Source organism: Moschus berezovskii, chromosome 7 (assembly GCF_049115385.1).
Source record: "Moschus berezovskii isolate FMDL1 chromosome 7, NW_MosBer_1.0, whole genome shotgun sequence".
Taxonomy (NCBI): Eukaryota; Metazoa; Chordata; class Mammalia; order Artiodactyla; family Moschidae; genus Moschus; species Moschus berezovskii.
Genome location: NC_142466.1, coordinates 28,341,272 through 28,354,813, shown reverse-complemented (window position 1 = coordinate 28,354,813; position 13,542 = coordinate 28,341,272).

Here is a 13,542-nt window from a genome sequence, read left to right as displayed (position 1 = left end):
GGCTGTGCTAGGTCCTCACTGCTGTGCATGGGCTTTCTCTAGTTGCAGTGAGTGGGGGTCACTCTTCGTTGTGGTATATGGGCTTCTGATTGTGGTGGCTTCTTTTGTCACTTAGTGGAACACGGACTCTAGGGTGCCTGGGCTTCAGTAGTTGCGTCACATGGGCTCAGTAGTGGCTTGCAGGCTCTAGAGAACTGGCTCAGTAGTTGACGTGCACGGTCTTAGCTGCTCTCAGACGGGATCTTCCCAGACCAGGGGTCGAACCCATGCTCCTGCACTGGACCACCAGGGGAGGTCTGGTTCTAAATTTCTTTCATGAGGTTCTGATCTGAGAAGTTTTCTTCCTATTATACTTTTCTTCTAAACACCTGAAACTTACTGGAGAAAGTGAAACATGCCTACTTTGACAACTAATATTAATTGCCATTCTAAAAAGTGACACATTTTCCTTTTTTTAAAGTCTTGTTTGAAAGCACATTAGGCATGTGTATAAAGATAATAACTACGAAAGTATGAAGATGTCCTCTAAAGTTAGTACTATGATATTTTACCATTTAACATGTTCTTGACCTTCAATAAAGGGGTTTATCTGTTATGGTTTTATTAGAGTAGATAACTTATCTTTTGTTTCAGGTACATTTTTCCTTGGTGCCAGGGTAATTGATACTAAGGCAAAATGTTAATCTTTGCAAGTAGGAGATGTGGTATATAATTATATTTAGAGTTGAATCATATTTTAAAATATATTCTATAATATAAACCTAACACATTAAAAAATCACTTTACCAAACTCTTTAATAATAGCTGCTTGCCCCTAAAATCTTGGACTATGCCACAGAGGACAGATTATTATGCTTTTAATTGTAGAGCCTTCTGATCATATGAATTCTTTTCATGTTTCATTGTAGTTCTATAAAACATTATACTTCAAAGGAAAAATTCTATGAATTTATAGTGCTTTTAGAATTCTAAAATCTGTTTCCTATTTTGTTGATTAAGACAGAAGAGCATTGATTGTGAATAAAGAACATGCTATGTTGAAAAGAAAATTAAGGATTCTGATGTTTCTCTGCCAGATAGCACAAAAACTAAGAACACCACAGGAATTTTTCAACATTATTAACCTCCTGACAATGTGAGGGTCGTATAAAGGACAAATGAATGTTTTGGAGGGACTGAGAATGCCAATTTTAACAGACTGTCCAATGACTGTAGATAAATATTTGTGTTCCTGGGGATTATTTGATTTTTATCAAAGCAAATTGAATTGGAAACATGGCATGTATTAAGTCATTGGTACTTATTGTCTAATTCTTTTTCCCATAGAAGTTTCTATGCACTGAAAGAGCACTAAGTCATCAGTTAGACATACCATGTAATGATCCTTATCATATCCAGACAAAATAAAAGCCTTTTAAGAAGCTACTTCACAAGACAACTGCATAGCTTTCCTCACAGGAACTTGTTAAACAAATAACGATTATTAAAGCTATTGGGTCAAACGCTTACACCAGTTTAACAAGAACAATTCCAAGATGTCTAGCCTATTCTACATTCCATGTGACTAACTATGGTATCCAGAGCTTGGAAAATATCCAGGCAACTCACAGTAGCTTTTCTTAAATGCTTTGTAGACACTGGATTTTAAGGAAAGTAGTAAAATTAGGTCTACAGAGGAGAGTCTTCAAGGCATACCCACTGCCAATGTTATAAATGGTCTCAACTGTATCAAAAAGTTGTTTAAAAGCACCCAAAGCTGAAAACATTGCAGATTTAGCTCCTATCTATATCAGAGTTGGCAAGTGCATAAATCCTAATTGCTGATGTGGAGGTTTATTGTATCCAGTGAGATGAGTACATGGGGGTTTTGCACAAGCCTCTAATAGAGAGGGTACTGTGAGTTGGAATGACTAGCTATTAAAAATGTGCCACATTAACCCCTTGCTTATTTTTACAGTCATGCCACGATCAGGGTGGAAACAGAAGAAGGAAGATTTAAAGTGGAAAGACAACAGATGAGAAAGACAGGAAATCAGTCCTTGTCTAAGGAGGATTTGGGCAGCTTTGGGGTCATTCTGTGTTTGTACTCTCAAACAGTAGGAACAGAGTTATTGTAATAACATATAAGAGGTCAAGTTCAGAAATAGTAAGCGAGAAGACAAATTGATACTCTAGGTCCCTTTTCTTGAAAACAGAGTCTGGAACACAAAACTCTGAAGCTAAGTTAAATGCCCAAGATAAGAGACTTTAGAATACTGTGTCAGTGTTCTAAATGCAGGCAAAAAAATCTGAGTCACAGAACCACTGGCCTAGGACAACAGCACTAATAGGCAAGACAGTCAAGTGTTTCTACATTTCCTGCTTAGAGTCCAAGCTTCTGAAGATTTTGAAAGGTCTGAGCCCAAAGTTTTCTTTTTTCATTTAATTCGTATTTATTAGACACATTACATATTAGGTACTGTATGAGCAGCAGAGACTATTACTGAACTAGGCAGACACACTATCTCTTTTTAAAGGAGACACACAATAAATCAGGAAATGTAGAAATGGACAAATGACTCTAGAAGAAAATAAAGGGTATGATAAGTTTGAGAATGGAAGGAAGTTGTTTTAGATAGGATGGCCAGAGAAAACATCTCCAAAAAGTGATATTGGAGAGTGAAGTTTGAGAATGAGCCAGCTTTTGAGGAATGTCCTGGCGGTTAAAAAATAAGAGGTCTTGGCATACTGAAGGAACAAAAAGAGGTAGGTTTTGAGGATAGTGAGCAGAGGAGAGATGTGTGAGATGGGGAGATAGAAAAGTTGACAAGAGCTAGCCCATTCAGTTAGAATAGAAAAGCTTTTTGCTAGAATAAGGCATGTGCCAAGTAGTCTAAGAACTGACTTGAGATAATATGCTATTTTTATAAACTAAAAGATAGATTATGAGGGACTGAATATTCCACCTAAGCAGCCCATACATTATGAAGAGTTTAACAAGGAACTTTCTGAAAGCAGAGATGCACATATGAGGCAGACCGCTGGTACTGGATCGTGGTGTTCAAGTGAGTTTCCGAAGAACCTGGGGTTAAAAATCAACTTCAGGGCAAAACACTGCCATCCAAAAGAGTGGTGGTGGAAGCCAGAGGTTTTTTTTTTTCTTTGGATGATGAAACTGTTCTACAAAAGACAGTAGGGCAGGATGGTGAGTCACCCAGCGTGGGCTGGTGTGAGGCAGAGCATTATGTGGCTAAACCTGAAAGGCACATGAATAGGGGGACAAAGGAAGGACAGAAAATATGCTCTTCATGCTTCTGCCGTTTACTGGGAAAACACGCTCTAAAAGTAGCTGCTGGTGTCAGAATGAAGAGACGTGTGAAGCCAACCTGACCCTAATCTGACTGTTAGTAAGCCTTGTAGATCCCCAGAAAACCTGCAGACTTGTGAGCCAGTAAAATGCTTTCTAATGTAGGTCGCTGAGATTTGTGGCGGGTGTCACCCAGCACTATCACAGTGGGAACCTCATTAATAACAGGTTGATGGTCCAGCCAGAGTAGAACACACATTGTCTGTAATCCGGTAATCCATAGCAATCTAGGGTTCCTACTAAATTAGCCTGCTGTTCATCTGTGCATTCATCACCTATTCATCATGTATTTAATAAGGAAACAGAACCACAACAGAAGCAAAACTCAGACAGACTATGGCATCTGCCTTTGCAAAGAAACTATTTCTAGTGAAGGAAGTGGACAAAAACAAGTAAATTTAAACCTAATCTAATGAGAAACTCTTATAATAGCACACATGTCCTTCTGAGAGAGAATAATAGACGGGGTGAAGGACAGGAGTGACGACCTTGGTGGTGGCCAGGGTGGGACTCTTTGAGGTGACGGTGGAGCTGAGCAAGCACATCTTTCTCTCGCTTGAATGGTCTCAGATAATGGTTTCATTTTTTCATTTTTCTAAATGTATGTAGTGTCAGCCCAACCGTGTGCCTTTGCTCTAGGCTAACTAGTTGTTCATGGTTTGCATTCTGTGTGTTCAGAGCAACTGAGCTGTTTGGCAAGTTTGTAGAGAAAGGCTGAAAAAGGCTTCATTTTCCCTTTTCCAAAGGGAGCAATTACGTAGCTCACTAGGACAACAAACTTAGGTCCTAGGCTGTGAATGAAATTTGATTCCTCTCAGGTGAGAAGTATTCTGTATATGGTAAGTCCAGAGAAAAATGTGATTTTAGCAATACTGCAGGGACTGTGGTCAGCATGGAGCTCATAAAAGCCTTTGTTTTCCATGTTTTCCTTGGCCCCATGAGAAGCCTGGAGCAGCTCACACACCCATCTGTATCCATATTAGTGGGACTGAAAAGTGCTGACACAGGATTGCAGATCAGGGCCTGTGGCTTGCCAGGGTAAACTTGTGTAATACACTGTACATCCCTCCGAACAACAGTGGTTCTTTTGTCACTTAAACAGAGGCTATTAGAACACGAGTCATTAAAAAAGCTGCAGAAAAATAGGCAACATTTTCCAATATTGTAGCTTTAGGCGATCCCTATAAAGTATCAGAAGCTCCGGAAGAGGTGAAGCATTTTCATGAGTAACTAATAGTGGATTTGGAATCCTAATCTGAATTGATTAGAAGCAGTAATATTTTAAAATATAATTTCTGAATGTCAAAGAAGCCGATTATTATGGAGAACTGGATGAAGATTAACCAGAATATTTTTTGAATGAAAATAAATAACATGAATAAGAACACTTTCAAATCTTAAACTGGTCTGGGAAATTCTAGCTTACTGATAAAATGCAAACTCAAATAAATGGCTTTAGGATTTTTCTTATTTTTAATACATGCAAAAGTGGAGTTGTAGTAATGAGGAAGGGAAAAGTCCTTTTTCCGCCTTTCAGGAAAAAATCTGGTTAATATTTTAATGCTGTTTCTGCTAACATTTATTTTCATCACAAATGTTTTTTTACATAGTTGAATTCATAAGTTCAGTTCAGTTAAGTTCAGTCACTCAGTCGTGTCCAACTCTGTGACCCCATGGACTGCAGCATGCCAGGCCTCCCTGTCCATCACCAACTCCCGGAGCCTACTCAAACTCATGTCCATTGCATTGGTAATGCCATCCAACCATCTCATCCTCTGTCGTCCCCTTCTCCTCCCGCCAATGAGTCGGTTCTTTGCATCAGAAGGCCAAAGTATTGGAGTTTCAGCTTTAGCATCAGTCCTTCCAATGAATATTCAGGACTGATTTCCTTTACGATGGACAGGTTGGATCTCCTTGCAGGCCAAGGGACTCTCAAGAGTCTTCTCCAACACCACAGATCAAAAGCGTCAATCTTCAGCACTCAGCTTTCTTTCTAGTCCAACTCTCACATCTATACATGACTACTGGAAAAAACATAGCTTTGACTAGACGGACTTTGTTGGTAAAGTAATGTCTTTGCTTTTTAGTATGCTGTCTAGGTTGGTCATAACTTTTCTTCCAAGGAGCAAGCGTCTTTTAATTTCATGGCTGCAGTCACCATCTGCAGTGATTTTGGAGTCCCCAAAATAGTCTGTCACTGTTTCTATTGTTTCCCCCAATCTGTTACGCATGAAGTGATGGGACCAGATATCATGATCGCAGTTGAGTCTTAAGCCAACTTTTTCACTCTCCTCTTTCACTTTCATCAAGAGGCTTTTTAGTTCTTCTTCACTTTCTGCCATAAGGGTGGTGTTATCTGCATATCTGAGGTTATTGATATTTCTCCCAGCAATCTTGATTACAGCTTGCGCTTCATCCAGCCCAGCGTTTCTCATGATGTACTCTGCATGTAAGTTAAATAAACAGGGTGACAATATACAGCCTTGATGTACTCCTTTCCCGATTTGAAACCAGTCTGTTGTTCCACGTCCAGTTCTAACTTTTGCTTCTTGACTTACATACAGATTTCTCAGGAGGCAGGACAGGTGGTCTGGTATTCTCATCTCTTTCAGAATTTTCCACAGTTTACTGTGATCCACACAGTCAAAGGCTAGGGCATAGTCAATAAAGCAAAAGTAGATGCCTTTCTGGAACTCTTTTGCTTTTTCGATGATCCAACAGATGTAGGCAATTTGATCTCTAGTTCCTCTACCTTTTCTAAATCCAGCTTGCTGCTGCTAAGTCACTTCAGTCGTGTCTGACTCTGTGTGACCCCATAGACGGAAGCCCACCAGGCTCCCCCGTCCCTGGGATTCTCCAGGCAAGAACACTGGAGTGGGTTGCCATTTCCTTCTCCAAATCCAGCTTGAGCTTCTGGAATTTCAGGGTTCATGTACTGTTGAAGCCTGGCTTGGATAATTTTGAGCATTACTTTGCTACCACGAGAGATGAGTGCAATTGTGCAGAATTCATTAGGTACGTGTAATTTTGCTTCATGCATTTTCTTTCACTATGTTATTCCTTATGAGAGACCACAGGTTGGCAATTTATGGGCCAAATCTGTCTGTTTTGATGGAACACAGCCACTCTCATTAACTTCCAGAATTGTCTATGGCTGCTGTCATGCTTCAGGGAGAGTTGAGTATTTGCAACAGAGCCTATGGGGCCCACAAAGCCTAAAATATTTGCACGCCAGTTCTTTCCAAAAACAGCTTAGCAACCCTGAGGATAACTATTAGAGTCACATGTGAACAACGTTTTACTGCTCTTGTAAACATAAACTAAAAGTTTATGTATACATGGGCACTTTTCCTAGCATTTGTCTGATGAGACTTCTGTTTGTAACCAGCTATACATATACATTATATATAAATATACACAATTTTAGAATTTAATAGGCAATAGTATTGTATCTCTTTTATGCTTTAATTTTTATTTATTTGAGTAGCAGTGAAAATAATTTCCCACTACTTTTTAAGCACTTTTATTTCCTCTTTTCTCAATTGCTTTCTCTTGGCTTTGGCCCATTTTGAAACAGAGATCTCCTTTAAAAAGTAAAATTGTAAGGGCTCTGTATCAGTTCAGAATATCAACTCATTTACTGTTTTCACTTTGAATATGTTTTCTAGGTTTTGTTTTTTTTTCCCTTTGAGAACCTATCTTGAAACTTTTGAGTTATTAATCTACATAAAATTTGCTCTGTGAATTATTTCAAAGCTTCTGAGTTTTAATTTTCTCCAGTATATCATGTTTAGGAAGTATCTTGTTATTTTTTTTAATAAAAATTATTTTTTTTATCCAGGCATCATCAACAAGCAAGCAACAAAACGCTGGGCTGGAAGAAGCACAAGCTGGAATCAAGATTGCTGGGAGAAATATCAATAACCTCAGATATGCAGATGACACCACCCTTATGGCAGAAAGTGAAGAGGAACTCAAAAGCCTCTTGATGAAAGTGAAAGAGGAGAGTGAAAAGGTTGGCTTGAAGCTCAACATTCAGAAAACAAAGATCATGGCATCTGGTCCCATCCCTTCATGGGAAATAGATGGAAAAACAGAAACAGTGTCAGACTTTATATTTTGGGGCTCCAAAATCACTGCAGATGCTGATTGCAGCCATGAAATTAAAAGATGCTTACTCCTTGGAAGGAAAGTTATGACCAACCTAGATAGTATATTAAAAAGCAGAGACATTACTTTGCCAACCAAGGTCCATGTAGTCAAGGCAATGGTTTTTCCCGTGGTCATGTATGGATGTGAGAGTTGGACTGTGAAGAAAGCTGATCGCCGAAGAATTGATGCTTTTGAACTGTTGTGCTGTAGAAGCCTCTTGAGAGTCCCTTGGACTGCAAGGAGATCCAACCAGTCCATTCTAGAGATCAATCCTGGGTGTTCATTGGAAGGACTGATGCTAAAGCTGAAACTCCAATACTTTGGCCACCTCATGCGACGAGTTGACTCACTGGAAAAGACTCTGATGCTGGGAGGGATTGTGGGTGGGAGGAGACAGGGATGACAGAGAATGAGATGGCTGGATGGCATCACCAACTGGATGGACATGAGTTTGAGTGAACTCCGGGAGTTGGTGATAGGGAGGCCTGGCGTGCTGTGATTCATGCGGTCGCGGAGAGTCGGACATGACTGAGCGACTGAACTGAACTGAACTGAACTGATAGGCCTAAGGAATCCTAAATTGATACTACATTGCTGGCATGTTGCAATTACCTAAAACAGTCTAGATTTTTTCATAAACTGAAAAGATGAATAAAAGAGAATTTTAAAATATACAAAATTCCACTACCAGATAAAATATATATACAAGAAAAAGGATTCTAAGTCTCAGATATTAACTCCACTTGTTTCAATGAGTCAATATATAAAGAAATTCTTCTTCAAAGAATTATGATATCTCCTTGAAGTAAATTTAATGAGATTTTGTCAATAGTTTTAAAAAACCTTTTTTAAAATAAAATTTGGGTATATATTTAAATAATTTTCAACATGATACTGATTTCACATCACAATAAATTGAGCCTAATATTAAAAAGCAGAGACATTACTTTGCCAACCAAGGTCCATGTAGTCAAGGCTATGGTTTTTCCCGTGGTCATGTATGGATGTGAGAGTTGGACTGTGAAGAAAGCTGATCACCGAAGAATTGATGCTTTTGAACTGTGGTTCTGGAGAAGACTCTTGAGAGTCCCTTGGACTGCAAGGAGATCCAACCAGTCCATTCTAAAGGAGATCAGTCCTGGGTGTTCATTGGAAGGACTTATGCTAAAGCTGAAACTCCAATCGTTTGGCCACTTCATGCGACGAGTTGACTCACTGGAAAAGACTCTGATGCTGGGAGGGATTGGGGGTGGGAGGAGAAGGGGACGACAGAGAATGAGATGGCTGGATGGCATCACCGACTCGATGGACATGAGTTTGAGTGAACTCCGGGAGTTGGTGATGGACAGGGAGGCCTGGCGTGCTGTGATTCATGGGGTTGCAAAGAGTCGGACACCACTGAGCGCCTGAACTGAACTGAACTGAATGAAAAAAAATTTTTTTAATGGAAAAGCATTTATATTTAAATTTATCAAATGTCTTTTTGGTGTGTGCTGAAATAGATTTTTTAAATCTATTTTTACAGATCTATTTTTATAAATAGATTTTAGGAAAAATTTTGGGCTTGCAGAAAAATTACAATAATAGTACAAAGAGTTCCCATAAACCCCACACTCAGTTTCTCAATTATTAATATCTTACATTAGAATTGTATGTTGATTACAATTTATGAACCAATATTAGTACATTATCATTAAAGTCTATATTTTATTTGCTTTCTCTAGTTTTTACCTGATATTGTTTTTGTTTCATGATCTCATCCAGAATGACACATTACATTTAGTTGTCAAGTCTCTTTGTCTTTTCTTGGCTGTAACAGTTTCTCAGACTTTCCTTAATTTTGATGACTTTGACAATTTTTTTAAAGGAACACTGATTGGATATTTTATAGGATTTGGTCTGTTTTGTTTTTCAGAGTTGGGCTGAGTTTATGGAATTTGGGAGGAAGATCATGGAAGGATATTACCATTTTTATCACATCATGTCAAGGGTACATACTATCAGATGACATATCATTGTTGATATTGACCTTGACTACCTGCTGGGGTCATGCTTGTCATGTGTGTTCATTGTCAAGCTGCTCTTTTTCCCCGTTTCCATACTGTATCTTTAGAAAGAGGTTTCTATGAGCAGTTCACATTGAAGGAATGGGGGGAAAAAGCCAAATTCACAGGACCAGAAAAGTAAAAACAGTTGTCAGGGGTTGGAGGATGGGGACATCGATATTGATAAAAGGGTATAAACTTTCAGTTTTAAGACGAGTAAAATTTGAGACTCTAATGTAAAACATTGTGACTATGGTTGTTAGTATTAAATTGTATAAGTGAAATTTGATAACAGAGTCGAACTTAAATGTTCTCACCCAAATCAGAAAATGATAAAATATCTGAGGTGTTGGATATGTTAATTAGCTAAAGGGGGGAAACCTCTCTTTCTCTAATATATATATACACACATATATGTGTGTGTGTGTGTATATATATGTATCGAATCACCATAATGTACACTTTAAATATCTTACAATTTAAGATGTCAATTACACCTCAAAAAAGATGAAATTAAAAAAACTCAAAACATTAAAAAATAAATGAAAAGGGGTATGGAGTTATTTTCCTCCTCCGTGAGGATGGAGTACTTACATAAATTATTTGGAATTCTTCTGCATGGAATATTTTTTTTTTCTACTTCAGCATTTATTTATTTATTCAATCATTTCTTTATATCAGTATGTACTCATGAATATTTATTACACTTTGGGTTATAAGTTAACACTTCTATTTATTTTGTAGCTCAAATTGTTTCAGATTTGGCTACTGGGAGCTCTTTCAGTTGGCTCCTGTATTTCTTTGACATACCTCTGTCAATATAGGGCTTTTTGCTTGTTTGTTTTGTGTTTTAGAGAACTTTCTTAATTTCTGGCACAACAAGAAGTTCCAAGTTTATCTTGCTTATTTGCTGCCTTAGCAATATATTCAGCCATTTCTCCAAGGAGCTCCACTTTCCTTATAATTTGTTTCTTTTTATTAGAAAGCGAGATCTGATCACTAGACATGGTTATTGCTACTGGGTGCAGTTGCTTCTAGGACCCCTCAGCTGACAGGGCAAGGTAATGCGTGTGTATCTACTAAGCTGTATAACACACACATACCTAAATATTTCTATATGTAACCCACTGGTATCAAAAGCAACCTAAACATAAGTTCGTACGTACATTTCCAACTCTAATCCATTATCCTTTGTATGTTTTAGTTTCCTCTTGTTAATCTGTATGCTCCTACTCCAACAATGGGAAACCTTGCTCCCATCATCTGCCAATTACACCACACATGTATCAGAAGTGTTAAACCAAGATCATTGTGGAAAACAGCTTTATCAAGTAGCATAGAGTGTTTATGTGCAATATCCTTCATTTCAAGTCTTAAAGACTCCACTCATTCCAAAGTTATTTGGTCTGTCCACTAACTTTTAATTCTTATTCTACTGCATTTTCTATTAAGATTTACTTCCTGTTCCTGCTTGTTAGTCTTGAAATTGACATGATGATAAAGAGAACAGGTGGTATCTGTGAGAGATTTTCAAATTTCTTGAGGTCATAAAGTATGTATGTGGACATATTTATAATAAAGCCTTACTCAAGCAGAAAGTTGACATTAGATTACAGATAACAAGTAGTATGAAAAATGTTCATGTAGAGTGAATCCTACCAATATGAGCAAGAAGTAAGGTTGGTTGGAAGTGGTAGGCTTCATAACAGAATATTTCTCTTCCTTTAAATTTGTTGTTATTAGCAAAATGAATGCAATCTCTCTACCATTAACTTTCTGCCAAGGCTATTGCTTATATTACATGTTCTAATGTAAAGATACATGTGGGATTTAGTCTCAAAAATCGGGTAATGCAAATATCAAAACAAATATCACAGACATCTCATGCTAAGTCATATTATGAAATGCTCCACAGAATTCCAGTCAACAAACAGTTTGATTATCAGTGAAGTATCTGGTTAATGTGGAAGTATCACATTAAAAATGTTAATAGGAGTAATACAACATTATAAATCAACTATATTTCAATAAAATTTTTAAAATGTTAATAAGAAAATGTGAATATATGTGATTCTGAGATAGCACATTTCAAAATTATTCCCCCAAATTTCCTATCATCTAATATTGAAATATAAAAATGACACAAAGATAATAATTTAGAAAATGAAAGCGTAAACTCATATCAATTCCTCCTTTACCCACCTCCTTGGCTATAACCACAGTGAACACATGAGTTCATTTTTTTCTATCTTTATACCATGACTGGCCTTATGAACCATTCGCTCGCCTAAATTTGAAACCACATTGATTCCATCAATGAACTATTACTATTAAATGACCTGTAACAGCTAAAAGCTGATACTTTGTTATTATATCTTTGATCAAATTATCAGTGTGAAGTTTTTTTCAACTTTGATTCATTATCTCAAATCACTCATTAATTCTTGCCTTCTTTCATCCCCACTGACCCCACACAATTAGCTATAGGTTGCTGCTGCTGCTGCTGCTGCTAAGTCACTTCAGTCGTGTCCGACTCTGTGTGACCCCATAGACGGAAGCCCACCAGGCTCCCCCATCCCTGGGATTCTCCAGGCAAGAACACTGGAGTGGGTTGCCATTTAAGACTCCAAAATTGTGTCCTGTCCTTCATCATCCCATTCTCTTCCTACTTCATCCTCCTCAGTATCTCCAATGTAATCTTCCTGCAATACTAACCTAATTATGTCTCTTCTACTTAAAAGTCTTTGATATTTGCTATGTTTTACCAAATTCAGTCCAAATTCCCCAAGAAGCTTTTAAGGCTGTACCAGAACCTTTGGAACCCTAATTCACATCTTCTCAGCCTCACCTCTGATTCCAGCCTGTATGAAATTGGCATTCTGGCTTTGACTAATCTCAACAGAATCTCATCTCAAATGGACATAACGTGTTTTTCACTTTTTGCTCTAGGACTTCTCCAGTGCCATAGCTGGGAATGGGATTCTACTTGTTTGAGCTCAATTATGGAGCCCCCAAATTTATGAAAATTAACTTGGAGGGAAATCCTTAATCCCTGAGGGATGAAATCAGCTCTGAGACATTTTGAGCTGGTGTTTCTTAGAGGCCAGAATTAAGCCAGAGGGTCTCAAAGCTGTGATATCAGAAGCACACCTTTCTTGAGACTTTTCCTCCTTCCCCCATTCTCTCTGGTTCCCCATTTGTGCTGTGGGATTATCTCCTGGACAGAGGCTTTGATTTTTGGTAGAATCAAAGCTAAGACACATATTATTAGATTCTCACTGGGGATAAATTAGGATGAGAAGATGTCAGAAACTGAAGCTTTGGGCAATTTGATATAGCTGAAGCATCAGCAAGGTGTAGGTCAATCATTAGTGTTTTCTGGTGTTAATATGCCCAGTGATAATGGTGAATGGAAATTTTAGCAACCATGGCCTGAAATTAGCCAAGGGCTGAAGATAGCCAAGGGCTCAACCTGTTCAGGGATGAAGGTAGGCATCGTTCCACGGGGATAGAAACCTAGACAAATAGGTCTTATAACTTCAAGGTCAGTTTCAGCAGTGAAGACTACAGCTTATTATATTAATCTTTATCTATAAAGTCACTCGTGGAGATTACGGCTGGCCACCGCCTTGAAGACTTAGAGGCAGATGGGACTTTTTATAGGGCCTCGCTGATTCTGAGTGGTACAAAGGATGCAGATTGCGTCTGAATTCCTGACTCCCTCGTTCTTAGTCTCATCTCTGATGTCAACACACGTGTAGTGATAGTTTGGCTTACCTCATGCTGATATCTTCTTTCAAAGCACTGGATGTTTTGTGCTTTTGCCTTCAGGTTTTTCCAGTGCCACAGTTGCTTCTGGGAAGCCCTCTGTTTGATCAGGCATGCTGAGTCTGGAAGTATGTAGGAATTTATTTAACCCAAAGTAGATCTCAATTAATGAGGAATATGAGCTATAGACAAAAGACATCAGTCCTCAGGTACACAGTTCCAAAAGATATT